A 27,685-nucleotide genomic window follows, 5' to 3' on the forward strand; every position below is an offset into this window, starting at 1 on the left:
GTCGCACTTCCTCCCGCCGCCGCGCCCCGGACCTCCTCCCTCCGGCACCGCCACGGTGCCACGTCCCGCGCCTCCTCTCACCGCCAGTGGGGGTTGAGGAAGGAGAGGAGATTCACAGGCCGGCACGGCACGTTGTTGAGCCGTGCTTCACGGGCCGGCTCCGCACGAAAAACGGCCCATAGGGCCGTGCCTGGGCCGAATGCCAGGCACGAAACCCGCATCGGCACAGCCCATGAGGCTTATCTGCCCGTGTCGGCCCGACCACTTTCGAGCCGTGCTGACCCGACATCGTGCTGGGCCGGGCCGTGCTGGCCCGTTGGCCATCTATAGTTTTACCCACCTGTTGCCCACGCCCTGTCAAGTTATTAAAGCTCGTTACGGCAGCCAGCTGCTGACTGTTAGTAAAGAGTTTAAACTGCAATATCAATTGATTGAACAAGTACTATATATCACAAGACAACTAGCAAAAAAAATTATAGAAATGGAGCTCTTCATTCAAGTTTAACTAAGAAAAGAAAGTAAAGTTGTTTTTTAATGGTTTGGCACTTTTGCTTTTGCCTATGTTTCGTGGGTCCCATATGTCAGAGTCAACTTCACCGAACATGCTTTAGTGGACCCACATGTCAGAGCTCCTCTCTGCACACGTGTGTGTGAATCATTAAAATTTAAAATCACTATAATCACTCGGCTGGCTGTGTCTAATGACTAGTGCTGATTTGCTGTGAGAGAAAAATACTGCTGGCTAACTGGTGGCTTGTGACTGGTGCTGATTTGGTGCGAGAGAAAAAACGGCTACTTGTTGCCAGCAGAACAAAGCGAATAATAAAAAAAACATTTTGCAAGCAATTGAATAATGTGCTCGTGGCTAAATAATCAGTATACATGCTAAATCAAGTTTCACCGAAAAAAAGCAACAACATCCACCGTATGTTAAAAGGAGCAACCCTAACAGATATTAAATGAAAACCAAAATGACCCATGCATGGGATTATAATACACACAAACCTCATACCGAAGGGCACACATGCATGTCTTGTATCGCTTGAACAAGCTGGCCAACATCAGGTACACGTCATATAGTCACGCCACGTAATATAGTCACGCCCTGTCTTCCGAGAGAGAACTTAGAGTGCCCTATGCATTCAGCTCTAGTATACCTGTTATCTTTCCATATTTTTATTTTATAAGACTATTCACACTCATCATACTCTAAATTTATTTTATAAAAGAAATATTCCATCATCGAGATTCTCTCCTCTATACCATTTTGTTCCACACACATCCATCATCTATATCTCTACTCTGTACCAACTATTAGATCTGGGACCCACACATCACAATTATTCTTTTTCCTTTTTACACTCCACAGCATCCATTTTCCGTCCCCACACTCTCTCTCTCTCCGGCGCCACCCTCCAGTGCTCCCCGCCGGCAGCGGCGGCGGCGCACGGAATCGGCGCCCTCCCCGCCGCTGCTCCCTTCGGCGCCACCCTCCGGTACAGCCCACGAGCACTCCCCTGCTCCCACGCGGCGGAGGACCGGCGCGAGGGGGCCGCTCGGCACGGGTTCCACCTCCCGGCGGGGTGGGGGCAGGTAGTTGATGATGGCGGATGGTGGCAGGATACAAGATTCCGCCAGATATAGAGAGGAAACGAGAGGATACTGGACGGTGGCGGGTTCCACACTACTAAAAAATGATTTGTAGCAATACCTCAATTTTTTTAGGGGCGGATCAAAAAATCACCCGTTCCTATAAATGGGGCGCGCACTACTAGAAAAACTGCCTTTGTCACCGGTCGGAGAATGCCTTTGGTACCGGTTTTTTGAACCGGTGCCCCCAAAGTGGTACCAAAGGCTGAGCCTTTGGTACCGGGTAAAACAACCGGTGCCTAAGCCTTCAAAATTCACGCAAAATATTCTCTTTGGTTGGGACTTGAACTCGCGACCTCTAGCCTCGCACGTTGCTCCTTTACCATCTCAGCTACACAGTTGTTCTGATCGAGTAGGAGATATTTTCCTTTTAAAGTAACCAATGGATGAGCCTAAGGTACCGGTTGGTAACACCAACCGGTACCTAAGGCTCATCTATAGGTACCGGTTGGTGGTACCACCCGGTACAAATATAAAAGTTATCACCCGGTACCTATGGAGAGCCTTAGGTACCGGTTGATAATACCAACCGGTACCTAAGGCTCATTCATAAATTTCATCCACCCCAAAAGTACCGGTATGGAGATGAACCGGTACCTATGCTAGCATAGGTACCGATTCATCTCCATACCAGTACTTTTGGGGTGGACCTAGCATAGGTACCGGTTCATCTCCATACCAGTACTTTTGGGGTGGACCTAAGACTTGTTTTCTAGTAGTGGCGGGTACTGTAGAAATGAATCGCCCCCAAACATGACATCTGTAGGGGTAGCCCACCCCTGAAAATGGGTGTGATTTTTAGGGGCGGGTGGGGGGTGAGCCGCCTAGAAATTCATTTATTTCAAATGGGGATGCAAAATACTTCAAAACAATGTGCAATTTTTACCATAAGTATTTACTGTCATGTAGAACTATAAAACAATATAAAAAATACAATTCAATACGTTTAGTGTTAAAGAGTGTTGAAAACACAAAGTTAGACTTAAGTTGTATGATATAGTAGTGTGACATAGGTATACATTGTTGTTTCAAAACTTTTATTCATTATATGCTCTAATATATGATTTTGATATTTTTCCTATGTTACACATATCACAATATGTCCATGGTAAAAGTTTCACAATTTTATCATGTGTTTACTATTTTATTTGCATTAATCAATTTTTTTGAATGATTTTAAAAAATATTTGTAGGGTAGGGCGGGCGGGAGCTGTTGGCGCTCCTTAAGTACCCATTTTATCCCTTGTTTATCCTTGATAATGGCATGAATTTAATATCAAAATCACTAACCGTCCTAACCCCGGCCTAATTATTGGTCATTTTCACGTTTGCACATATATTTTGGAGGAACTTCGTTTTTGCAGGTTTTTGGCCTATTTTAGAGCATGAAATGACGAGGCCCGTGATCGAGCGCCAACACGGAGAAAAACGAAGGCCAAAGCCCAAAGGAAGGACCAAAGCCCATGTTGATTCGAAGCCCATCCATGCACATCCATCCTCCAAGAGAGCCCAAAGAACCAAGACCACAAAGATGAGATCAAGATACTTCGGGATTAAGCAAAGCAAATGAAGATTTAAGGAAGGATTCCCTATCCCATATTTTTCTCGAAGATATCTCCAAGATAACAACGTCCAAAGGGGTGCAATCGTGAAGAACATAAACTCTAGAAGATGCGAGGAGTCTACACGCGAAAGATGAGACTGAGGCGGGCCCGAAAGAGGGTAGGCCGGCCGGCCTAGGCCCATGGGGCCGGCCGGCCTAGCCCGTTTCCAAGGCGGTTCGGCCTCCCCTTCGACCGGTGGCTTCCTCGGCTTATAAATAGCTCGCACCATATTCAACTCGGGGCATCCATCCACCCAGAACTCAATGAAAACCTAGGGCTAAGACCGGAGGGAGACGACGGCCGCCACAAGTCTTCGAAGTTGTCTAGGAGATGGCTTTGGCCACCCCTAGCCGCCATGGCCTCCCTGCGTTGTTGTGCCATGGTGGAGTTCATGAGCTAGTTGGAGTCGTCAATGGTGTATACGCGGTGGTGACGATCCAAACGAATCTATTATGTGAGTAATGTCTTCATGTCATCCGATCTATTCAGCGATCATGTCTCTCCTCTTTGATTTCGTTCTTGCCTTGGGTGCGCTTATTCCTAGATCTATTTTCGAGATAGATTGCATGGGGTGTTATTGTAGCTATGGTGGCTAAGAGTTCATACCGGATCTACCCAAGTGGGTTCGACACTAGCGTGCTTCTGGGTGCCCTTGTCCAAAGGGAGTGTCGTGACAGGGCGTGGCCTGAGTAGGGGGGTTCCCGAGGGGTCGGATTGGAGGTTTTGGTTTAAAGAGGCTTTGGATGAGATGCATGTTGTGCTTACTCGTTTAGCTAGAACTACAACTAGAATGCGTGTGATAGGTTTAGTCATGACTTCGGTCATGCTTTATCCTTACCGATGTTCATGGATGAGATCAACCTTTGTACATCACTCATATCTATCAAAGGTTTACCCTTTATATGCAATCAATGCTTCATGTTAGGATAGATCAGTTAGATTAGATGGAAAACCTTAGGTAGTTCATTGTCGATCCACGGATTGATAAACCTTGGGAGAATACTATAAGGGAAAAGTTACCACGATCCGTGCGCTTGCGGTATATAAATTGGGGCGCTAAGGAGCGTCAACAAGCTTTTCTGGCACTATTGCCGGGGATCGGCAAGTTGAACCCTAGGGCGATCTATCTAGTTTTTTTTGCACTAACCCTAATTTTTATTATTGCATATATCCTGTGTTTCTTGTTTGTGTCCATGAATGCAGGTAAAACCCTAGACTCAAAGCAATTGAAAAGTTCTCAACGTCCGTACTTTGACAAGTCCAATCTCACTCAAGCAAGTTGAAGGCTACGTGAAGACCCGCTCTTTAGTGGTAGGTGCTAACTTTTGTTAGTGGCCCAGCATCCGCTATCGAGTCCCCACTCCCCAAAGCAAAAGATGATAAATAAGGTACGCCGCCGTATCAATTGATTTTAAAGACTGATGTTTTTGGAAAAAAATTGTTTGTTCAAGCAATAGGTATGAAGCATGCCCGCGAAGAAAATCGTGCGATCATCATCATTTATGAAGTGTTACTGTTGTGATGAGATTTTCGTCCAAGATCAGAGAAGTACCATGAGAAAATAATAGATTATTTTGAAGCTCCATCAAGTCTTCTTTCCAACGCATCAAGAATCGTGAATTTTGGAGAGCGGTGTGAAGAGTTATGGTAAAATCTTTCAACGCTGCGCGTTCTGAAATGTCTCGGGACAGAGTGTAGTGCCGGAGTAAAACGACCTTAACTTCTTCATCCGGAGTCCATTTGGGATCAATGACCACTCGTTGAAAAGTTAATTTCATAAGGCTTTCCATGGAGTAGAATTTTGGTACATGTTCTGTGCAGGATGATCAAGGAATTCAACGAAGAAGAGGCAGCAACAAACAATGGAGAAAGTGATGACGATGTCGCAAGATGTTTGGAGGACCTTGTGCACAAAAGTTGATGATTCGAAGTTGACCAACGCTGGAGGCAACAAGATTAGAGGAACCATGATGCCACCCATCTTCTCCATGGGATGCTCAAGAAGCTTCTAGTCGAGTGCAATCAAAGAAAGAGACCGCTCTGATCATCGACACAAAGCATGGGAGCCTCCTTCGATCCCGACACCTTAGGCAAAGCAAGAACCATGGAGACAGACCATTGGAGCCATGCTACTCGCTGCTGAATCAATGGTGATGACCTCGAAGCCAAGGATGCACAACAAGACGCTACGAAGACCACATGATCGAGATCATTGACATCTTCGGATGAATTCACAAGAAGATATTGTTCTCATCAATGTCCAGCTCGACGTCAGAAGAAAATAGCAGCATATTTTTTTTGGATATTCAAAAGCTCCACGAAGTTCCCGTTCCAACGAATCAAGAACCAAGTCAATAGAAGTTTCCTATAAGAAGTTATGGCCAAAACATCGAAGGTCGTGCACTCTGAAATTTTCTGAACAGCACGCAGCGCTAAAGTAAAATGGTCATAACTCTCTCGTTTGGACTCCGTTTAAAGCAAATGACCACTTGTTGGAAAGGTAATTTCATAAACTTTTCAATAGAGCTATATTTTGGTATATGTTCTGTTGAGTATACAAGATAGATTCCACGAAGAAGAGGCAGGGGCAACACGATGAGAACAAGATAGAGAAGATAACGATGACAACAACGAGGAGGAGCTTGGGCGACACTTTCATCAAGCGTACATGATAAAATTCAGAGGCTTGGAGTAGAGGAAGAACCCCAATGACATTGGCAAATGAAGGTACAAGCGGTCGACCTTCGACAAATGAAGATGTTGCAAGCAAACCGCGATGGATTACAAGAGGCGACATCAAGCTGCATGGACAATTCGAATTCTCGCACGAAGGACCATGGCTTCACATTAATGAGAAGGTATGCGAGAAAGTCAATCTCTATGACTTTAAATGAAGCGCTTTGCGGGAGGCAACCCGTTCATTTTATTTATATATATTAATATGACCGTCTACATTGCACTCTTTAATCGGAATATCAAGTAACATTGTACCATTGCTCTAACAAAAACCACAACTTCATGTTGTTCATTCTAAATGTTATTGAGGGAGCACTTTGTTATTTGATCTTGGAAAACTTGTAGACCTTTTTGTGTGCCTATTAGTGTTTTCAGTCTTTTTAGAGAGATTTATGAAGCATTGCACCACCCTTTGATTCTAAACTTGTGGCTAGTTAACTTAGGCTAACTTTTTGTTTTGTTTTAGACCACCTCATCATGTCATATCATTTTGTTCACCCATCCCGTGTTGCATTGCATACCATGTTGTTCGTCTCACCCTTGCATTCACTACTAGAAAACGGGCCTTGGGCACCGGCTGAGAAGGACCAAAGGCACCGGTTTCCCAACCGGTGCCCCGCAACCGCGACCAATGGTCTCGCCTTAAGACACCGGGTTTTTCAACCGGTGCCTTAGGCTTCCATTGGTACCGGTTGGTACCAATGGCATTTATTTTTGTCAAAAATATGCATGCAGTGGTGCCTGGGATTCGAACTTGGGACTTCTTGCGTCACGTTCACCTTTCTTACCATCTCACCTACACATCACTTGTGATGTGAAGAGAGATATTTTCCTTTTGAAGTAACCCTTGGATGAGCTTTAGGTACCGGTTGGTAACACCAACTGGTACCTAAGGCTCTTAAGGTACCGGTTGGTGTTACCAACCAGTACCTAAGGCTCATCCATAGGTACCGGTTGATGGTACCACCCTGTACTAATGTAAAAGTTACCACCCGGTAACTATGGTGAGCCTTAGATACCGGTTGGTGTTACCAACCGGTACCTAAGGCTCATCCATAGATTCCATAGATTCATTTTGATACCGGTACTTTTAGGGTGGACCTTTGGCTTGTTTTCTACTAGTGATTGCATTACATGTTGCATTAAAAAAAAACTTTTTCTAAAAACATTGACTAGCCTCGCTTTTGAGATCTTAAAACCCTTAGGAAAACCATTCATAGAGCAATCCTAAAACCATAGGTTATGTTTTTCATTCAAAAAAAAAATCTAACTTTTGTTTCTCTCTAGTTTTTTTTTGAAACCACCTTAGATAGAATTTCTATACCCAACACTCTCTCTTCAAAATTTGTGTTTTAAGCCAAAAAAATATAGGAAACCCATAAACTTACTTCTAAAACCTTGTTAGCTCGGTTGCTTGGTCCTTTTTCGATAAATAACATTTTCATTGACAAAACCCTCACTTCTTATGAAGTGTCGCGAAGGCTTTTTGTCACTCTTAGCAATTGTTTTTGAATAAGCTAGTTGCGGAACAACATCGAAAGGTCCTTTCAACTTTGCTAACACTTGTTTTTGCTAACTTTGCATTTGCACTTTGCATCCATTCCATTGTTCATGCCCTCATTTTGCTAGCTTGGTCTCAATCTTATTTATGTATGCTTTCCTATCTATGTAATGCTAATCATGATAGCATTTACTTTTTGCAATCTTGTGTAAACGTGGTGTTTAAATTTGTTTGCGGACCTCCATCTTTAAGTTCTTTTGACCAAGATAGCAATCTATTTTCCTCTCATTCGCATACATACACCTCCCACTTGCATTCACATACACCCATTAGGTTTAATTTTCACTAGACTAATTATGCCACAAGTTAAGTATCTTAGGGGATGTTTTTGGTTTGTTGGCGATTGTTTCTACTCCCAACTGTCACCTTGGGGGTAGATTGTGCATTTGAATTGTTTTGTAGGCATGACAAAGCGTTCCCATGAATTCGTGAACAAAGAAGAAATCAAATTCGTCAACATCTCCAAAGTTCGAGAGCAAGCCCCGCTGTTTTCATCAAATTTTGCACATGGACAGAGACGTACGAGGAAGAAAAAGTTGATATTCAGAAGCTCCATGAAATTCCCGTTCCAACACATACAAGATCAATGAATTTGAAGACCCGTACAAGTAGATATGGCAAGAACATTGGACGTTGTGTGTTCTGAAATTCGTCGGGACAGATTGCAGCGTTGGGATAAAATGGACATAACTCTCTTGTTCAGAATCAATTTTGGGCGAATGAGGACTCGTTGGAAAGGAAAATTCATGCACTTCGCAATGGAGCAATGTTTCAGTGCATGTTCTGTTCTGGAAATCGAAAGAAAAATTCGTGAAGATGAGGCAGCAATAGGACAATGAGGAATTGAAGGAGGCGACGACGATGTGAAGCAATGATTGGGACCATGACTTAGTACAAGAAGAAGTTTAAGGAAATTGAGGCAACAAAGGTGAAGACACATTGAAAATGATATTCATACACATGAGGGAAGGACTTCAAGAATTGCAAGATGGTGCATCTTCTCCTTCCACGCCTAGCATCATGCTAAGCTTGGGGGAGGATTTCGTGGACAAGGAAGAAAGATCTCATGGAGTAAGATAATCACGATTGCCACAAGATGCTCATGATTCTTCTTCCATGCTTATCACAATGCTTAAGTATGGGGGAGGCTGCGCTACACTTCATTACGAGCATCGAGAAGGACGGTAATTCTTCCTCAACTCTCTCTTTTTCAAAATGCTTGTACATATATGACTTCAACCATAGATGCAACCTTTGTTTATCTCTCCCTATAATAACATGGCTACTAGGAGTACAATCTAGATTTGTTTTTGTTTTCAATGAATGATAACCACCATCACCTTGAGCTCACCACGATGATATTCTTATATGCTCTTGCTTATGGAAAAGTGATGAAAGTTGCTGCTTTGTTTTACCTACGCTATGTTGTATATGACTTGACCATTTGCTCTCAATTAAATGGAATTAAAATGATTAAATACCGGCTCTTTTATTTGTGGAGGTTAAATGACTAAATTCTAGACCCACATATTCTATGTTGCCTTTTGATTTAAGTCTACCGATGACCTTACACCTTGTGTTGTTTAATTTTAAAACTTAATTCCTATGCTATCTACATTTGTGAATCTCTTGTAAAAGTTCTACCTACCAAAGCCTATACATACATATTCTTTCATGATGAAACCTTTAGATTGCAAACTTATATTTTGATGAGTTGGATTAAGATTGATTTCTTTGGTATGAGACTAAGAAGCTGGTCATTCCGTTTTTTTTGTGTAACCTTCTTTTTGCTAGCCTATTTATCCATGCATTGTGAGTTTCTACTTCGGAAATTTTGCAAACCTCGCTGGATATCCACCCTAAACAAAAAATATCTTTTTGTGATTACCTCCTTGACCACAACCCAATTTGAGTATGGATTATCATTTCGACGGAATCAAAAGAATCAAGGGCACCATATAAAGAAAAGTTTTGGGAGACAAGGCTCCCCGGAGATTCAAGCGGTTCTACGAAGAAGAAGGTGAATTTGAGATACTTACCCTAGCTAGTTGGTTCTCCCACTATTCATACTCGAGGACGAGCATTCGTTCAAACATGGGGGATGGCTGGGTAAGTATTCTATGTTATCAAAAGTTCTAAGGAGCAAAAAGAAAGAAAAAAAAGAAGAAAGAAAGAGAAAAATAGAAAAATGAAAAAAGGAGAAAAGGAAAGAAAAAAGAGAGAGAAGAATAAAATGCTCCTTAGCTCTTTTTGGCTTCATTAATTTTCCACGTTACTTTGAAGAACTATTCCATACTCAAATCTTCAAACCATGTGCAATCCGATAACGAGAACTTCATTTGTATCTCGGGATCATCCATTTGCCACTTGCACATGTCCACCTATCTAAATGTGTGTGTCTCATCTTTCTCCCTCTCCAGCATTATTTTCCAATGGTCTTTTTGACTAGTCTCGGTAATTCCATTAGATCTCTCTCTTAGTTTGATAATATTTCAAGTATAATGTTTTGCTAGGATTGTTTTTACCTACCAAGCTCCACATAAGCCTTCCACTTTTATATATGAGTAGAATAGGTTGAAGACAATCTAATGTAGGCTTGAGCGACTTGATGAGATGAGTATTTCCATGATCTTTTGCAAGAGAACCTCACTTATTTTTGATATGCATTCTTTTGAAAACTCTTCACGATGAAACAAGGTAAAGGTTTGGAGTTCGCTTAAGTTTGAGAGCATTGCATTTATTTATTATTGTGGCTTGTTCTTTAATTGCTAGTCTATCTTCCATAATGAAAAAGTAGCCGGTCACAATATGAACTTAAATGCTAAATACTTGAGAGAGCAATATGTCTTGTTATGTATGACTAAGTGCAGAGAGGACATTGAAGGGCAACGCTGATTTCTTTATAAGCAAAGCTCCTGGGCTTACTCGAGGACGAGCAAGGTTTAAGCATGGGGGGAATGTTGGCGCTCCTTAAGTACCAATTTTATCCCTTGTTTATCCTTGATAATGGCATGAATTTAATATCAAAATCACTAACCGTCCTAACCCCGGCCTAATTATTGGTCATTTTCACGTTTGCACATATATTTTGGAGAAACTTCGGTTTCGCAGGTTTTCGGGCTATTTTAGAGCATGAAATGACGAGGCCCGTGATCGAGCACCAACACGGAGAAAAATGAAGGCCAAAGCCCAAAGGAAGGACCAAAGCCCATGTTGATTCGAAGCCCATCCATGCACATCCATCCTCCAAGAGAGCCCAAAGAACCAAGCCCACGAAGATGAGATCAAGATACTTCGGGATTAAGCAAAGCAAATGAAGATTTAAGGAAGGATTCCCTATCCCATCCTTTCCTCGAAGATATCTCCAAGATAACGACGTCCAAAGGGGTGCAATCGTGAAGGACATAAACTCTAGAAGATGCGAGGAGTCTACACGCAAAAGATGAGACCGAGGCGGGCCCGAAAGAGGGTAGGCCGGCCGGCCTAGGCCCATGGGGCCGGCCGGCCTAGCCCGTTTCTGAGGCGGTTCGGCCTCCCCTTCGACCGGTTGCTTCCTCGGCTTATAAATAGCTCGCACCTTATTCAACTCGGGGCATCCATCCACCCAGAACTCGACAAAAACCTAGGGCTAAGACCGGAGGGAGACGACGGCCGCCACAAGTCTTCGAAGTTGTCTAGGAGATGGCTTTGGCCACCCCTAGCCGCCATGGCCTCCCTGCGTTGTTGTGCCATGGTGGAGTTCATGAGCTAGTTGGAGTCGTCAATGGTGTATACGCGGTGGTGACGATCCAAACGAATCTATTATGTGAGTAATGTCTTCATGTCATCCGATCTATTCAGCGATCATGTCTCTCCTCTTTGATTTCGTTCTTGCCTTGGGTGCGCTTATTCCTAGATCTATTTTCAAGATAGATTGCATGGGGTGTTCTTGTAGCTATGGTGGCTAGGAGTTCATACCGGATCTACCCAAGTGGGTTCGACACTAGCGTGCTTCTGGGTGCCCTTGTCCAAAGGGAGTGTCGTGACAGGGCGTGGCCTGAGTAGGGGGGTTCCCGAGGGGTCGGATTGGAGATTTTGGTTTAAAGAGGCTTTGGATGAGATGCATGTTGTGCTTACTCGTTTAGCTAGAACTACAACTAGAATGCGTGTGATAGGTTTAGTCATGACTTCGGTCATGCTTTATCCTTACCGATGTTCATGGATGAGATCAACCTTTGTACATCACTCATATCTATCAAAGGTTTACCCTTTATATGCAATCAATGCTTCATGTTAGGATAGATCCGTTAGATTAGATGGAAAACCTTAGGTAGTTCATTGTCGATCCACGGATTGATAAACCTTGGGAGAATACTCTAAGGGAAAAGCTACCACGATCTGTGCGCTTGCGGTATATAAATTGGGGCACTAAGGAGCGTCAACAGGAGCCTGCCCCTACAAATAGATTTTTGGGGGCGGGTGGGGCCCGACCCGCCCCAAAAATATATATGTAGGGGCGGGTTGGGGCCCAGCCCGGCCCTACAAATGACATTCTATATATACTGTAGGACTTAGTGAAAATTTTCATCCCTCCACCCACCTCCTCATCTGGCCCGCCGCCTCCTCCTCCTCCTCCTCCGCGCCACCACCACCACCTCCTCCTCCTCCGCGCCGCCGCCTCCTCCTCCTCCTCCTGCGCGCCACCATCTGCTCCACCTCCGCCTTCTCCTCCTCCACGCTCTCAACCTCCTTCTCTGCACCGCCACCTCCGCGCCGCCACCACCACGTCCTCCTCCTCCGCCTCCTTCTCCTCCTCCTCCTCCTCCTCCTCCTCCTCTGCCTCCGCCTCCACCGACGCCGCTCGTCCTCCTCCGTGTCGCCGCCACCTTCTCCGCCGCTGACGCCCCGGATCCGCCGCCACCGATGCCAAGGATCCACCGCTGCGCCCCGGATCCGCCGCCGCTGACACCCCGGATCCGCCGCCGCCTCCTCCTCCGCCACCGACACCCCGGTTCCGCCGCCACCCGAACCTCCGACGCCGCTCCTTCGCCTCCTCTTCGACGTGGTGAGCTCCCTCCCCTTCCTCCCCCTCCCCTTCCCCTTGCCGTGCCTCATCCCCACGACGAGCCAGCCATGTTAGGGTTAGGGTTAAAACATGTGGGGCTCTGCTGTCGTCCCCTGTTAGGGTTAGGGCTGGGATTTGGGTTAGAACTTTTTTCATTTCAATGTGAATTAGTGAATTTTTGTTACACTACAAATTTCATTACTCATATTTACTCAATGTGAATACTGTTAGATGTTTCGTGGTGGTGGTCGTGGTAGGGGTCGTGGGCTTATGGACGATCATGATGCTCAACAGCCAGGCATACACTTCCATGAAGCCATTGCCTTGCCACCGGGTGATCAAACGCGCGGATCAATTCCAAACGTTGTAAGATTCATTTGTTATTTTCATGTAGTTTTACCTACACTTCAATAAATTCTAAATTTTCTCACATACAATGCAGATTATCAACCTTATTAGATGGCTTAAAGATGTTGTTGAAGGTTTGGGTGGTACTACTCTTGTGGTTCGACTCGAGCTTGTTCGGCAACCGGATATCAAAAGGGTACATATTTCTTTTCAAGTACCCGTTCGACATGTAGATTTCTCCTCGATGGAACCAGGAGAGGATCCAATCTCCTCGACGATACCCATGGTTTCAATTTCTGCAAATGAGTGGAGAGGCACATATTTGGACAACTTATGAGAGGCTAGCGGTGGAGGCCTACCTGCAGCAGCTTAAGGATCATGGGTACTTTGTGCCCACTTTTCATATTTTCGAATTAAGTAGCTACAGGCGAGAGAAGGCAATATTATTTTGACTACAGAGAGGTTTTGTCGGCTTAATCGACAAGACAGAGTATGAGTTTTTCTTTTTAGTCATTGTTAACTTTAGTAATGTTGCATTGTTCTTTCAACTTTCATAACGTTATTATCACCTTTCAGGATGTCATCAATGGTGAATTTATGATTGCGACAGTTAGCTTTCGGGCTATTCTGAATCAAGTCATGGACAACTTCAGTTTGACTTACATGGGTGGAGTGCCATATTTCACAAGAGATTTAAGGTTCCAAAGTAAGCTCTCCTTTTGCAGGACAAGTCAGCATAACACTCCATTGTTCAATATTTGTAGTTCTATATGTGGTAGGCATTGGGAAGTGGAGGAGAGTGCACTTGTTCGTGCTCTAGTATATTTTGATGAAGTTCTAGGATGGACGATTCGAGACCTCAACTATTTTAGATATCTACAGTTGCGAGCATTTCAGTAGCTTCAAATTTGTAATATATTTGTAATATGCATGGATGTACTGCTACTATTATCATGGAACAACTTGTACTGCTACTCCTTTATCTTATGAAATTTAATTGCATTGTTATTTGAATGTTGGATCCGAATGGGTCAATATAGACCTAGCTTGGTAGATATATATAGCGAGAATTCAAATTTTAAAACACACCACAAAACAAATTAAAAACGACGCGACCCGCCCCTGAAAATGCATTTCCGAGGGGTGGCCCACCCCAAGAAATGTGTTTTTAATTAGGGGCGGTTTCGTTACCTGCCTCTAAAAATAAGTATTTCTAGCAGTGAGAACTAGCGATGGGCGTGGTTTCCACCCCAAAAAATACGTTTTTACCCGCTCCAACAAATGCTTTTCATAGTAGTGCCACCTCCCGGTGGGGTGGGGTGGGGTGGGTAGTTGACGATGGCAGACGGCGGCAGGATACAGGATTCCGCCAGATATAGAGGAAATGGGAGGATACTGGACGGTAGCATATGCTTTAGAATACACCGCTGCAGATGTTTTTACTCTATTTTCTTATTACAGCAGTAACATTTACAGGCTCCCGGTGCAGATAGCCTAAGGAGCACAAACATTGCATGCAATCCAGAACCCGTTTGCATGGTACCGATCAGCACAACTTGCACAAATCATTCTCTTCATAGGATCACTATCTCTTTTTATAAGATAACTCGAACTCAGCTTGTGTTGCATTTTAACATTGATATCTAGATTTGTGCATATAGGTCTAAAACACATGAAAGACACTGTTTCTTCTAGTTGACATAGGCGGATACATTTTGCTGGCAAGGAATGTTTATTGGACAGTTGGCAAACTGAAAGTGCATTTGGCCCCCCTAAGTGGGTTTTGGTGTTAATGACATGCACAATTATAATTGAGGAGCTAATGCATTTATTAAGCAATGAACAAGTTTAAAAATTATTGAAATGAGAAAGAGCAATTAACGATCGCTAAAGAGACGGTGTTTGAGCTCCATTGAAGATCTTTTATAAATTTTTGTTTCTAATTTGAGTATAGGAAACACCGTACTATTAAAGAGGGATACGAAAAAATGACTTAGAGATGCTATAGTGGCTAATTAAAATGCTAACATCCCATGAGAGTCACAAAGCACTCACATGTGCACTTGTTCCTGCAAAATCTATTGGGGTCGGAAGTTCCAACACCCCTCGTCAGAAGTTGCAAATATCTGCCGATAAAGGGTGCTCGGCCTGCTGATTAACTGGGGTCGGAACTTCCGACCCCCCACCTCGGAAGTAGCTAACTTCTGCCAATAAAGGGTTCTCAGCCAAAGGTTTTAATTGTGTCAGAAGTTCTGACCACGTTGTTGGAAGTTCCGACAATCACGTAACTGCACAACAACGGCTAGTTTTGGGGGGGTCGGGTATATATACCCCTCACCCCCTCTTTCATTTGTTGTTGACTCCGAAACCAAAACACAGTCTTGAGCTTCTAAAATTTCTCCCCAATCCTGCCAACAGTTAAACTTTGTGAGGATTCGAGCTAGGGTTTGGGGGGGGGGAGAGCAAGATTTGAGTGTGAGCTTGAGCCTTTGACTTGTGTGAGCAGTCATCTCCGTATCATGAGCACTTGAAGCATCTCCCACCATCGATTCGCATTTGTTACTCTTGAAGCTTGCTTCTAGACGATTAGGCGTCGCCCATAGAGCGTCATCTCGTGTGTGTGTGTGTGTGCGCGCGCGCGTCCCGGGGAGTTTGTACTTCACCATCTCATAGTAAGTGACCTAGCTAGATCGTGGGATCGCTAAGGGGAGGCAAGATAGCTCAAGAAGAAAGTGGTCTTCTTGGGTGCCTCAACGGATACGTAGCTCTCTTGTGGGGGAGTGAACTTCGGGAAACAAATCGTGTGTGTCTTGTTCTTATTGTTCATCTCTCGTTCTTATTGACTTTGAGTTTGTTTTGTCCCGATCTACTTTTGTGGGCTGTTTCATTGTCGGAGTTCACTTGTATGTTACTCTAGGACCTATTGGAAAACTTTTGATTCAAACACTTTTCCCAGGTTCATCTGAAAACTTGTAGTTCGTTCAAATTCCTTACTCTTGTCGGAAGTCCCGAAGTCCGGACAGACTGATCCGCTGCGAAGAATTTTTTTTAGGTTTTTACAAGTTCGCCTATTCACCCCTCTCTAGGTATAACCAAGATTCTTTCACAAACTATTGACAACACTGAACAAGGGTTGCCTGCAAGAAAAAAATTATAATTCTTGAATCAGCAATGGTGATTGAGCTAATGCTTTCACAAAGACTCGACATAGATAGACTTTATAACCGAAGCGTGGCATATCAAAGTTCGCGACGACATGTGTTGACTAAAATGTCAAGGTTGAGGAGATGGCAGGGGCGCGAAGACAGAGATGTGTCATCAGGCGAGGCTCCTATTCCTGGCTTGTGACTAAAAGTTCCTCTTCATGTTCTGGAAAATAAATATTGAAGATTTACAAAATTTAGCAGTTAGAGAGGGCGCAGTACGACCAATGCCTTTTTAAGATATGAAAATAAAAAGAGTAGCATAAGATGAATCATTTGTTGATACTTATGACAAAGAATGTAAATGGCACATTCAGTCACGGTGTGTTATTGACACGATGTGACATGCCAAGACTGAATAGACTAAACGTGGGATAAATTGGTAGTTCATATCGAAGTAATAACCACGCATTTACATGTGTATTTCATAGTTCATATGAACAATTTCTACCTATTTACTTGAGCTAGGGAAGAAATTAAACTCTTGAGATGTCAGGGGCACATAATTTCACCATTCAGATCAACAATTTTAGGTTTTTACTTCAGCTATTGGGAGAAGGGAGAAATTAAACATACCTGATGTAAGCAACTCTACGGCTTCACCGCTGGTTTGTAATAAGGGCCATCACCACGGCACCACCAGTTCAGGCACCTGTTGAATTAGGATCGGCGGTGATGAGATGGTTCATCGACTGACCATCACTGGCCAGTAGTGATAACCTTTTGAAAAACTACGTAAAAAATTTATAATGATGGCAAGGGGTTAGGTTCCATGTGAGGACAAACATGACACATGAAGCACACGCATAAGATTTCTTGATGTTGGAATATATGGTCTTGGCCCATTTATTTACAACTAGTGGTTATGCACGTGCCCAGGCATGTGTTTGAAACTAATTTCTATATCAACTCTACAAGAAAGTAATGTACACCATGGTGCAAGAGTTCGTGGATAGATCAAGAATATATATATCACGTGTTGGTGAGCACATAATTAACAGATCAATAGAAATAAACAAAATAAAACTAACAGTAAGCGCGAACATCATATCAGATCCACCATAAGAACTTGTCTTAATCCATTACTGATACAAGAATTTAAAACATTGCCTAATTGGTGCAACACCACCATGCAAGACATGACAATATGTGGGAGAGATCCATCCATACTTCTCCCTCAACTTCTGTACGTGCACACCATAGGCCATGATTTAACCTTTAGGTCAGGCCACTTGAACCCAGCAATCTTTGTAACCTCTGTAACGCATAATGCTATATCAATTTGTCTCCGCAGCCCCTGAACTTGTCAAAAAACAGTGAGGGTCACTTTATAAGAATAAGATCCTGAATGCCTGATAGTATAGGGAATATATAACTATAATACTTACAGCATATATTAGTTCATCACGATGCACTAATCCCAATGAATCAATAACTTGTATCTCACGTTTCTTGGCATTTATGACTGCTAAGTACCAGTGACTTTGTTCAATGTTTACAGGGACAAATATCTAGTAGTGCAAACAGATACGTTGTAACTTGTAAGGTTCAATATCCTTTTTCCTGGTAGCACTAACTGAACTATTAAATATAGGCTCAAACATTAGAACTTGTTCTAATTTTCATTATGTCCACCTAGATGGAGTTTCAGTTTGCCTAAACGGGACTGAATCCTCCAACATTGGATTGTCAATATTAAGGTTCAGGTTCATAGAATGCAGCTTGTAATGATGAGGATTCCAGCGACTGATGGCAACACATGCAAGAAAATACCACTGTCATGGGACAATAATGAATCCGTTTCACAAAATTACAGCAAGCAAGGGAGCAGCGACGGTTACAGAAGGCTCTTCCTCGAAGAAACTGAAAATAATTATGTCACTTACCACTTGAATACTTCGGAGAAAACTACTTATACAAAACCAATTAAGCATATTCATTCAGGAAATATACTTTAGAGCAAAGCAGAAAAATATAATGTTTTGATTTAATCTGCAAGAATTCAGACTGAAAGAATAAAGCAATCATTACCTGGTGTTGAGGGAGATATAGGCACTCTTCGTAGCACATATCAGCCTGTAAAAAATTGTAGAACACACCATTTGCAGAGCTAAAGATGTAATGCACCAGTCATTTAAAACCAACCTGTCGACATAAAGTTCATGAAAATTAACATGAAATATTTGGACCATGTACCAAAGCCAAAAGCCTCAAATGCATTAGATATAATGTGTCTGTGAAACAATTATATCTTCCAGGCTTCCTCCACTGCCAGAAGAAGCTTCCTCACTTGTCAACAGTGAATCTTTTGACTTGTTCTGAAAATTGCTCCTTTCCCTCTTAGTACTCTTTGTTGCAAATGTTATTACCGCCTTCAATACAAATAACGTTTTTATGTTATATGCATACATAGAGAGCCACTAAAAATCAGTCAGGTGGCAGAGCAGTGCTTACACTATGTTATATTTTATTAAGGATATAATCACCACGCAACAATCTGAATGTGACATGGTGCTAGGTCATGCATTTCATCAAATATGTGCAGCGCACACACCAACAATCAAGAAGCTCGATAGGTTAGTGAACAGTCAAGAAGCTCATTAACTCACAACTCCTTCCCTCTCCTTGCGACAGCGCACCCCGCCGCCGTCTTGGGCTGCGGGCGTCACCTCTACCTCTGCTACTCGGGGAGCACGCCCCATCACTGCTGCCATTAGGGTGAGTCACGTTGAGCCACCGAAGTCGCCTCGTGTGAGCCATAATCCCCCTCCTCCATGGCAGAGAGGTTGGCAACGATTGCCGCGGCCTTTCTCCTCCCACGCCGTCGAGCACGAGGCTGCGCCGTGGCTCTCCGCCCTTCTCCCACACCGCCGTAGGTCGATTCGTGGTGCCAGAGATCAATTCGCGCCACCGGACGTTGATTCTCGTTGCCGGAGATTGATATTCGATTCCTTGGACGCTGCTATTCCTGCAGAAAACGTGAAACGAACATGGCATAATTTATGCCATTTCGAGTGATTTTAGTGATCGAATGACAACACAACACTTGGACTAATATGATTGTTAAGATGACTATTCTCAGGGTTTTAGGTTCAAGTGATGACAAAGAGAAAGAAAAGATAGGCGTAGCAAGGCCCGAAGGGCCGCCCCTACGGGGGTTCCGCTACCCGGTTAGCGGACGGGGGTCGAGGGGGAGCTGCCCCTCGCGGGTCTCAGGGCAGCACCCTGAAAGCTCTTCGGTCTGAAGCACCGGAAGAACCGACGCATGAAGCATCGGTGCATCCGATGGTTGTCGGAAGAACCGACGCCATGGCAGGAGGAAATCAAAGCCAAGTCAGCTTATGGGCACCGAATGAACCGACGGGTCAAAAAGGGGCATCGGTGCATTGGGCGTCCTATGTTCCAGAGACGATGTCAAGAGCCCAGGAGAAGATCCTTAAAGCACCGGATGAACCGGTGATGCATCGGAACAAAGCATCGGTTCAATCGATGATCATTGTGTCAGCTGTCAGGAGTTCAACGGCTACTTCGGTTTATGAGTGACCGGATGAACCGACGCTACCCCTGCCAGAGGCATCGGTTCATCCGGTGATATGCAGATTTTCTGCTGACCGTTGGAGCAACAGCTATAAGACTTGGTGGCCTATATATACGCCTCACCCCGGCCATTTGAAGATTGCTGGAGTTGCTGAACATCCCACACACACCCAAGAACATCTTCAAGCCATACAAAAGCATCAAGATCATATCCTTAGCCCTTAGCACATCTTGAGAGTGTTGTGTAAAGGATTAGCTCTTAGTGAGTGAGATTGCAAGGCCTTGAGCCTTTGTGCTGTGGTTCTTTAGCGAACCAAAATAAGTGCTTGGTGCCCTGGCACCTTGGAGCGTGAAGCTCGCCGGCAACGTCATCGACCCTCCGACTTGGTGTGGAGCGGCGACGACATCTTTGAGCGGGGGACGTGGAGACCCCCATCCTTTGTGGAGAAGCTCCTTAGTGGAACCCGGGGCCAAGGTGACCGTGATTGTGTTCACGGAAGAGACTTGGTGGCCGAGTAGCAATACTCTTAGTGAGTGCTACAACAACGTGGATGTAGGTGTGCCTTTGTGGCTAATCGAACCACGGGATAAACACCCGCGTCAAGAGTTTGCTATCTCCTATCCCGCTCTTTAAGCTTCCGCATTTCATACTAGCATTTTATAAGCCTTTAATTTCATGGAATAGTTCTTGATAGGAAAGGCTATAGGTTGCTAAACTCTTTTGGGATAGGGGTTTCACACTAGAACAATCTAGTTGCACATCTAGATAGCTATTTTAGTTTAAGCTTTGTGCAAACTAGTTGGAGCCATAGGTCTAAGTTTTTATTAGTGCCTAATTCACCCCCTCCCCCTCTTAGGCTAGAGCACCCGATCACTTTCAAAACGACTGCCCAATTCATATACGTGATTGACAGGAGCAAGGAAGGAAGCAACGAAGACCAGCACAAGGAAAGAAACATTTTGGCTGTGAAAAAGAAAGAAACTGAGTGATAAACAATAATATATCCATTGTTCTTATTCGCAAATTAACAACGCTAGCTTTTGTGACCATGTTTGTCAATAGCAATTTAAAGGATCCTCGGTGCTTCATCATCTATCTTGATGACAGTATTAAGATCAACCTTTGAGGGTTGTTTTTTTTTCTACCCAAATTTCATAGAAGAGTGCACTGGACACCAGGACAGATCATGTCATCCCAACCATTAGTGTTTACTACACCTTTTTGCTATTGACCAGCCTAACCCAAATAAAAGTTCGCACAGAGCAATGGCTACTGAAGGCGAACTACCGAGTGTCCGAGTCAAAGGATCAACCACACAGGTAATTCGTAGTGTTTGAGGAACCTAACATTTCAGTAGCACGACAGACAAGACATCACCACCTAGGCGATCGCGACCCCACCTTCGACCTAGCAGCCACGCCGGTGGTGCCAGGTCCGCAACGTCGCCGGCCACCCGGCTGCGACGCCCACGCCCCGCTTCCCGACACTCCAGTCGACGGCGGCCACCGCACATCGTCGGTTAGCCAGTTTCCGGCGCCGACGACCACTAAAACCCTAGTCTGCGCCGCTTAGGTTTTCCTTGGGGCGAGATCTTCCTGTGAACGATCATCTTGGATCAGTGTCACTAAGTTTGCTGCGACCCTTTCCATGGCGGGGGTCGGTGGCTCAGAAGAAGAGAGGATGGCGGACATGTTGGATCGCCTGAATCTGACGAAGGATGAAGGAGAGAGGTTGCCGCTTTCAGTGATGACGAAGGTGGTGATGAAGCGAATGGAGCGGAATGCAAACTCTTGGGGAAGGTTCCCTCCCCAGCTACGCTCCATATCGCTACGATAAGGAGTGCGATGAAGTCGGCATGGGGCAACCCGTGCGGCCTCAAGCTACGGTCGGTTGGTGACAAGGCGGAGAACTTGTTCATCGTTGATTTTGGGGCACCGCTTGATAAGCAGCGTGCGTTGGAGGGATCCCCATGGATGGTGGGGAGACATGCTGTGATTCTACAAGAGTATGACGAGTCCCTTAAACCCTCGGATGTAAGTTTTGCTAGAATGGAAATCTGGGCGAGAATCCTAAACCTCCCCTTTGGCTGGATGAACGAACGACGAGGATCTAGGGCTGCAGGACTTATTGGCCCGGTGAAGAAGCTAGATGTCGATGCAGACGGTGAGGCAAGCGGACCCTTCCTGCGGGCTAGGGTTGCAATCGAAGTTGACAAACCGCTCCGGCGGGGAGTCATGCTCCAGACGGATCGTAAGGCCAAACCAGAACGGTTTGATATCCAATTTGAGAAGCTTCCTTTCTACTGCTACTCGTGCGGCATCATGGGTCACACGGGGTTGGAGTGTCCTAAACTTCCCTATGAGATTAAGCTCCGTGCGCCAGATGAGAAGAAAAAGAAACCACAAAGTTTTGGACAGGCAGCTACAGAATCTTTTGGGAGCTCTTCGGGTGGAACAAATCGGTCAGGAGCTTGTCGAAGTTTTGACCATCGTCCATCTAGTAAAAAGGATGGCACGGAAGTGGAAGATGAAGAGGAGGTGGCTTCACCGGAGAAACCTGCAAGGAGCCAGCCCGCCAGAGAAGGGATCCTAACGCCAAGGAAAAACTTGTGGATCAGGAGATCGAGGTGGAACCTCCTGGAGCAAGGAAGAGGAAGTGCAAAGGAAGTAGCAGTACCTCTTCGGGCAGTAACACCCCGACGCAGGAGGCGGGTGTGGTACCAGCAGGTATGGTGAGTGACCGGATCAATCAGCTTGGCCTTGCCTCGGGCCGTGCTGATGATAATGTTGAGGTTCCAAAGAAGCAGAAGACTGTTTATGTCAAGAAAGCAAGATCGGCGGTGGCTGCGAGCAGCAGCCCCCGCCGGGCACAATGAATCTCTTAAGTTTGAACTGCCGGGGTTGCGGGCGACCCGAGGCAGTTCGAGAATTGTGTCTCCTGGTGGAGACATGCAGGCCTGCAGTGGTCTTCTTAATGGAAACCAGGATGTCGGAGGTGCGAGCGCGAGAGCTGCAGCGCAGAATGGGCTTCCCTAATGGTCACGTGGTGCCAGCAGAGGGACTGAGTGGCGGCTTAGCCTTATTCTGGAGGCGGGGCGTTCTAGTGGCGGCACAGTCCATGTCGAAATCACATATTGACGTGGTCATTTCTTGTGATGAACTTGGTGAGAAGCATTGGCGTTTCACCGGCTTCTATGGAGAACCGAGGAAGGAGTTAAGGAAAAATAGCTGGTACCTGCTGAGATTTTTGCGAGCTCAACTGGATTTACCATGGTTATGTGCGGGAGATTTCAACGAAGTTCTGTCTGCGGATGAGCATTTTGGGAGGAATCAACGGGAAACCTTGCAGATGGTTGGCTTCCAAGATATGGTGACAGATTGTGGCTTCCTAGACCTAGGATACTCGGGACTCCCATTCACGTGGGACAATCGCCAGGAGGGCAACAACAATGTCAAGGTTCGTTTGGACCGTGCTTTTGGGGACCACAAGTTCATGGATACTTTTGGCGAGTTAGCGGTCAGACATTTTCCTACAACTGAATCCGACCATTCGGCTTTGCTGATCGATGTGCGACGAATAGACCGAGGAAAAAGGGGGAGAAGGACGAAAAATCGGCCTTTCCGCTATGAACACATGTGGCAGCGTCATGAAGACTATGTAGATTTTGTTAATCAGGCTTGGAACCCAGGACCTGATGGAGGTGACCTTCTCTCGATTGCTTCCTCACTAGAAGGGATGCAATCTGCCTTGACAGAATGGAACCGGAATGTCTTTGGTTCGGTACGAAAGAAGCTGAAATCTTTACGAGATGACTAGATGAGATTGAACAAGAACGCACCTCAACCTTATATCGAGGTCCGACGATTCGAGAACGCGATCTGATGAAAGAGTTGGCGGAAACTTTGGCAAGGGAAGAAGAAATGGAGAAACAACGGGCATGCATGGATTGGTTAAAATCTGGGGACCGGAATACTGGCTTTTTCCAAGCGAAAGCTAAGGCGAGGGCACGATCCAACAGAATCCTCGCGCTCAAGAACTCCGATGGTTTATTGGTGAATGAACAGGAGGAGATCAAAAGGGTGGCGATAGAGTTCTATCAATGTCTGTTCACTGCCCAGGAAAATCTTGATCCAGGACTGATCTGATCTGCCAATATGTACCAAGGAAAGTTACAGACGATATGGCAGAGTTACTGACACGGCCTTTTGATGATGAGGAGGTTGAACGGGCTCTGTTCCAGATGGGTCCAAGTAAAGCTCCTGGAGCTGATGGCTTTACTGCAGGTTTTTTCCAAAAACATTGGTCTTTGGTAAAGGAGAAGGTAACTGCTGCAGTCCTAGGTTTTTTGAATGGTGGTGAGATGCCTGAGGTCATTAATAGGACTATTTTAGTCTTGATTCCGAAGGTTGCGAACCCCCAAGAGATTTCTCAGTTTCGTCCTATTTCTTTATGCAATGTGATTTATAAGATTTGCTCTAAAGTTCTGGCTAACCGGCTTCGGCTGATTTTGGACGACATTATTTCTGAGGAACAGAGTGCCTTCGTCCCAGGAAGGCTCGTCACGGATAATGTACTCATAGCATATGAGTGTATACACTATCTGCGCAATAAGAAAGGAAAATCTGGTGCTTGCACCATTAAGCTTGATATGTCAAAAGCTTATGATCGTGTGGAGTGGAATTACCTACATAATATCATGCTGACTTTGGGTTTTCCGGTGACATGGTGCAACCTGGTGATGAAGTGTGTTACCTCCGTCAGTTTTTCTGTGAGAATTAACGGAGCTTTCTCACCATCCTTTAAACTGTCGCGGGGAATACGGCAAGGTGATCTGATTTCACCCTATCTATTCCTGCTATGCTCGGAGGGGCTCACATGCTTGCTGAAATCAAGAGGTCCACAATTTATATCAAGGGGGATCAGGGTAAGCTGCCGGGCACCATGGATTTCCCAGTCCCACCTCCTTTTTGCAGATGATTGCCTCATCTTCACACAAGCAACGGAGAGAGGAGCTGTTAGGATCAACGAAATCCTTGATCTATATCACAGGGGATCGGGTCAAATGGTGAACAAAGGCAAATCGGCTGTATTTTCAGTGCTAATTGTGAACAAGAAGCCAAGCAAATAGTACTTGAGAAACTGGATATTCCGACTGAGGCACCGGGAGAAAAGTATCTTGGACTGCCAACGGCGTTGGGAAAAGTGGCTGATGGTGCTTTCAATTATGTGCCTGATAGGATCAGAAAGTTTGTACAGGGTTGGAGCGAGAATCTCTTGAGCTGTGCAGGGAGAGAAGTTCTGATCAAGGCGAACGCCCAAGCGGTGCCCACATATCCGATGAGTTGTTTCAAACTCCCGGCGAATATTTGCAAGAAGATGAGAACCTACATTTCAAACTTCTGGTGGGGGAGTTCTATTGACAATCACAAAATCCATTGGCAGCATTGGTCCAAACTGTCAAGAGCCAAATGTGATGGCGGTATGGGATTTAGAGAGATGCCTTTATTCAACCAGGCCATGTTGGGCAAACAAGGATGGCGACTTATAATGAGGCCGGAGTCGCTGTGTGCAAGAGTTTTGAAAGGGAAGTATTATCCAAATGGAGAATTCTTGAGTGCGACCAGGAAAAAAAGAAGCTCGGAAACCTGGCGTGCTATCCTCTTTGGTAGGGAGGCGCTAGTAAAGGTTTAATCAAAAGAGTGGGCCCAGGAAACATCAAAATTTGGGAGGAAAACTGGGTCACAGGTTTGGGGTCTAAACGGCCGCTGATTCGGTATGATGGTACACAAGTGCAATGGGTGCATCAGCTTTTTATCCCAGGTACTAGAGTTTGGAATGAGCCATTAGTATGAGACACATTCAGTGCTTTTGATGCTGAAGAAATTCTGAAAGTTAAACCTGGTGCTCGGCTAACGGAGGACGTGCTTGCCTGGGCTCCAGAGAAGAGTGGTTTTTACTCAGTGCGGTCGTGCTATAGGTTGTTGAAATGGGAACAGGACCAGCGTGAGGCAAACTCAGATGGAGAGTCTGAGGCATCAGAGGAAACACACTGGTGGAAGAGGCTGTGGAAGCTCAAAATTCCACCAAAAGTACGCATTTTCTGGTGGAGGGCGATGAATGGTTACCTCCCGACGAAAGGAGAACTGAGGAGAAGGCATATTGTATGTGAGGATCACTGCGAAGGTTGTGGAGAAGAAGGGGAAGGCCTGTTTCACATCGCCTTCAAATGCACCTTTGCTGTTGGTTTTTGGCAGAAGGTAAAGTAAATAATAGGGTGCAAAGTCCCGGCGCTACACCCGGCTACATGGACACGCGACCTGCTCTCGGGCGATGTCTGCTCGGAAAGGGATGTAGCTTTGATCGTGTGCGGAGTGTGGTCTCTTTGGTCTGGACGGAATGCACGATGTCATGGAAAAATCAAATGGAATGCAATTGTGGTGGCCAAACATATTGCAGCAATGATTGAGGACCTGATGGGCATGCATATCAGTGAAGAAAGAAAGCCGGCAAGAGGGAGATGCCATTGGCAGAAACCAGATGCAGGATGGTGCAAGCTGAACACAGATGCATCATTTCAGGAGATGTCCACACTGGGGTCTGGAGGCGTGGTCATTAGGGATGAAGGAGGCAGGATGCTAGCAGCGATGGCGAAGAGCTACAGGCATGTTCCTGACGCTTTGACTGCAGAGGCAATGGCGGCAAGAGATGGCCTTGTTTTTGCAGGGGCGCATGGTTTTGAGAAGGTTCACTTGGAGGTGGACAATCTTACTTTGGTGAAATTGCTGCAATCCGACAGAGGCGATTTGAGTATTGTGTCCAGTCTCTGGCAGGAGATCCGAGAGCTTAGCAGGAGTTTTGTGTGTTTCAAACTTTCTTTCGTTTTTCGGGAAGGCAATGCGGCAGCCCATGTATGTGCTGGCTTGGCCTCATTAGCTAACCCGGTTGAGGTTTGGTTACACTCTTTTCCGCAATGTTTGGTGAGTGTGATCGAAACTGATTGTAACCCTGCTATTTCTGAGTAATGAAGCTCTCGGTTCTGTCTAAAAAAAAACCCCTGTAAAATTTCATCCCCGCACCCACAGTTCCAATCCACCCCAATGGAGACGGCGGAGGCTTGCTGGCTCCTCACCTCGGACAGCACGGCGAGCAGGAGGATCCGATTGGAGACTTGGACCCCGAAAGCTTCACGGTGTCGGAAATCCGCCGGATGGGCTGCAGCACGACCTCCTCCGCGCCCGCCTCAGCCGGGGCCGCCGCCACCGCCACCGCACGGCCGCCCCTCCGCGACAAGCTCCGCAGGGCCCAGGGTGGTGGGGGAGGATGAGGCGACGATGGTGTGGAGGGAGAAGAGGGGGCCTGGGGTTCGATCGGGGTGGTGCTCCTGCGAAACAAAAGGAAACTTGCGCACTGTCGCGGCGGGGGAGGCGGGAGCCGCGGGGTCACGCTGGGAGAAGCTATCTCGATTTGGGCCTGAATCCCAGCGCTGGGTACAGCGGGCGGGTACGTGTCGCTTTGGCGAAAAAAAAGGATTTGGGCAGAAACAATTTCTTTCACGGTGTTTTTGCCTCCCACCAAATCCTGTCAAGCACCTAGCCCCTTCATGTGGGCCTTTAAGAGGAGATTTGTGAGAGGGATAGCTGAGTTAATGTAGGTGAGAAAGCAACACAATTCTTTCATCCTTTATAGTATAGATTTAAAAATTAAAAGCCCACTAATAAATGCTAGGGAATCAAGTGCCTAATTCCGTATGAGTGTTTGAGGAGGATCTCAACCGACTTAAATGGTGGACTTTATGTACACCCCTTGAGAGGCCGAGGGCGTGGTCGGATGGACGTGGCGTGACGTGACGGTGCAGTGCGACGTGATGTGCTTAGACGAGAACGCTCATTGAATCTGAGGCACCTCTACACCTATATAAGCCAGCCCCTCCTCCTCTCATTCTCATTCTCACTCAAGCACTTACTTCAGGTACATCTCCCTTCTCCCTCTGCTGCTTTCTGC

The 27,685-nt window shown here is 45.5% G+C and overlaps 1 long non-coding RNA gene across 3 annotated transcripts; it reads right to left on the reverse strand.

Annotated features, from left to right (window-relative positions):
• Positions 1 to 16,706: 16,706 nt before the first annotated feature.
• LOC120698921 lies at positions 16,707 to 27,091 on the reverse strand. 3 transcript variants are annotated; one of them, XR_005685105.1, is made up of 4 exons: positions 26,814 to 27,091; positions 18,178 to 19,114; positions 17,317 to 17,443; positions 16,707 to 16,798 (listed from the first exon to the last, which is right to left on the reverse strand). It is a non-coding gene; the product is annotated as an uncharacterized LOC120698921 (long non-coding RNA). The 3 variants fall into 3 exon arrangements; XR_005685104.1 differs by lacking the exon at positions 16,707 to 16,798 and having other exon boundaries at positions 17,100 to 17,443; positions 18,178 to 18,518; positions 18,601 to 19,114; XR_005685103.1 differs by lacking the exon at positions 16,707 to 16,798 and having other exon boundaries at positions 17,100 to 17,443.
• Positions 27,092 to 27,685: the final 594 nt, after the last annotated feature.

Source organism: Panicum virgatum, chromosome 3K (genome assembly GCF_016808335.1).
Source record: "Panicum virgatum strain AP13 chromosome 3K, P.virgatum_v5, whole genome shotgun sequence".
In the NCBI taxonomy this organism is placed as follows: Eukaryota; Viridiplantae; Streptophyta; class Magnoliopsida; order Poales; family Poaceae; genus Panicum; species Panicum virgatum.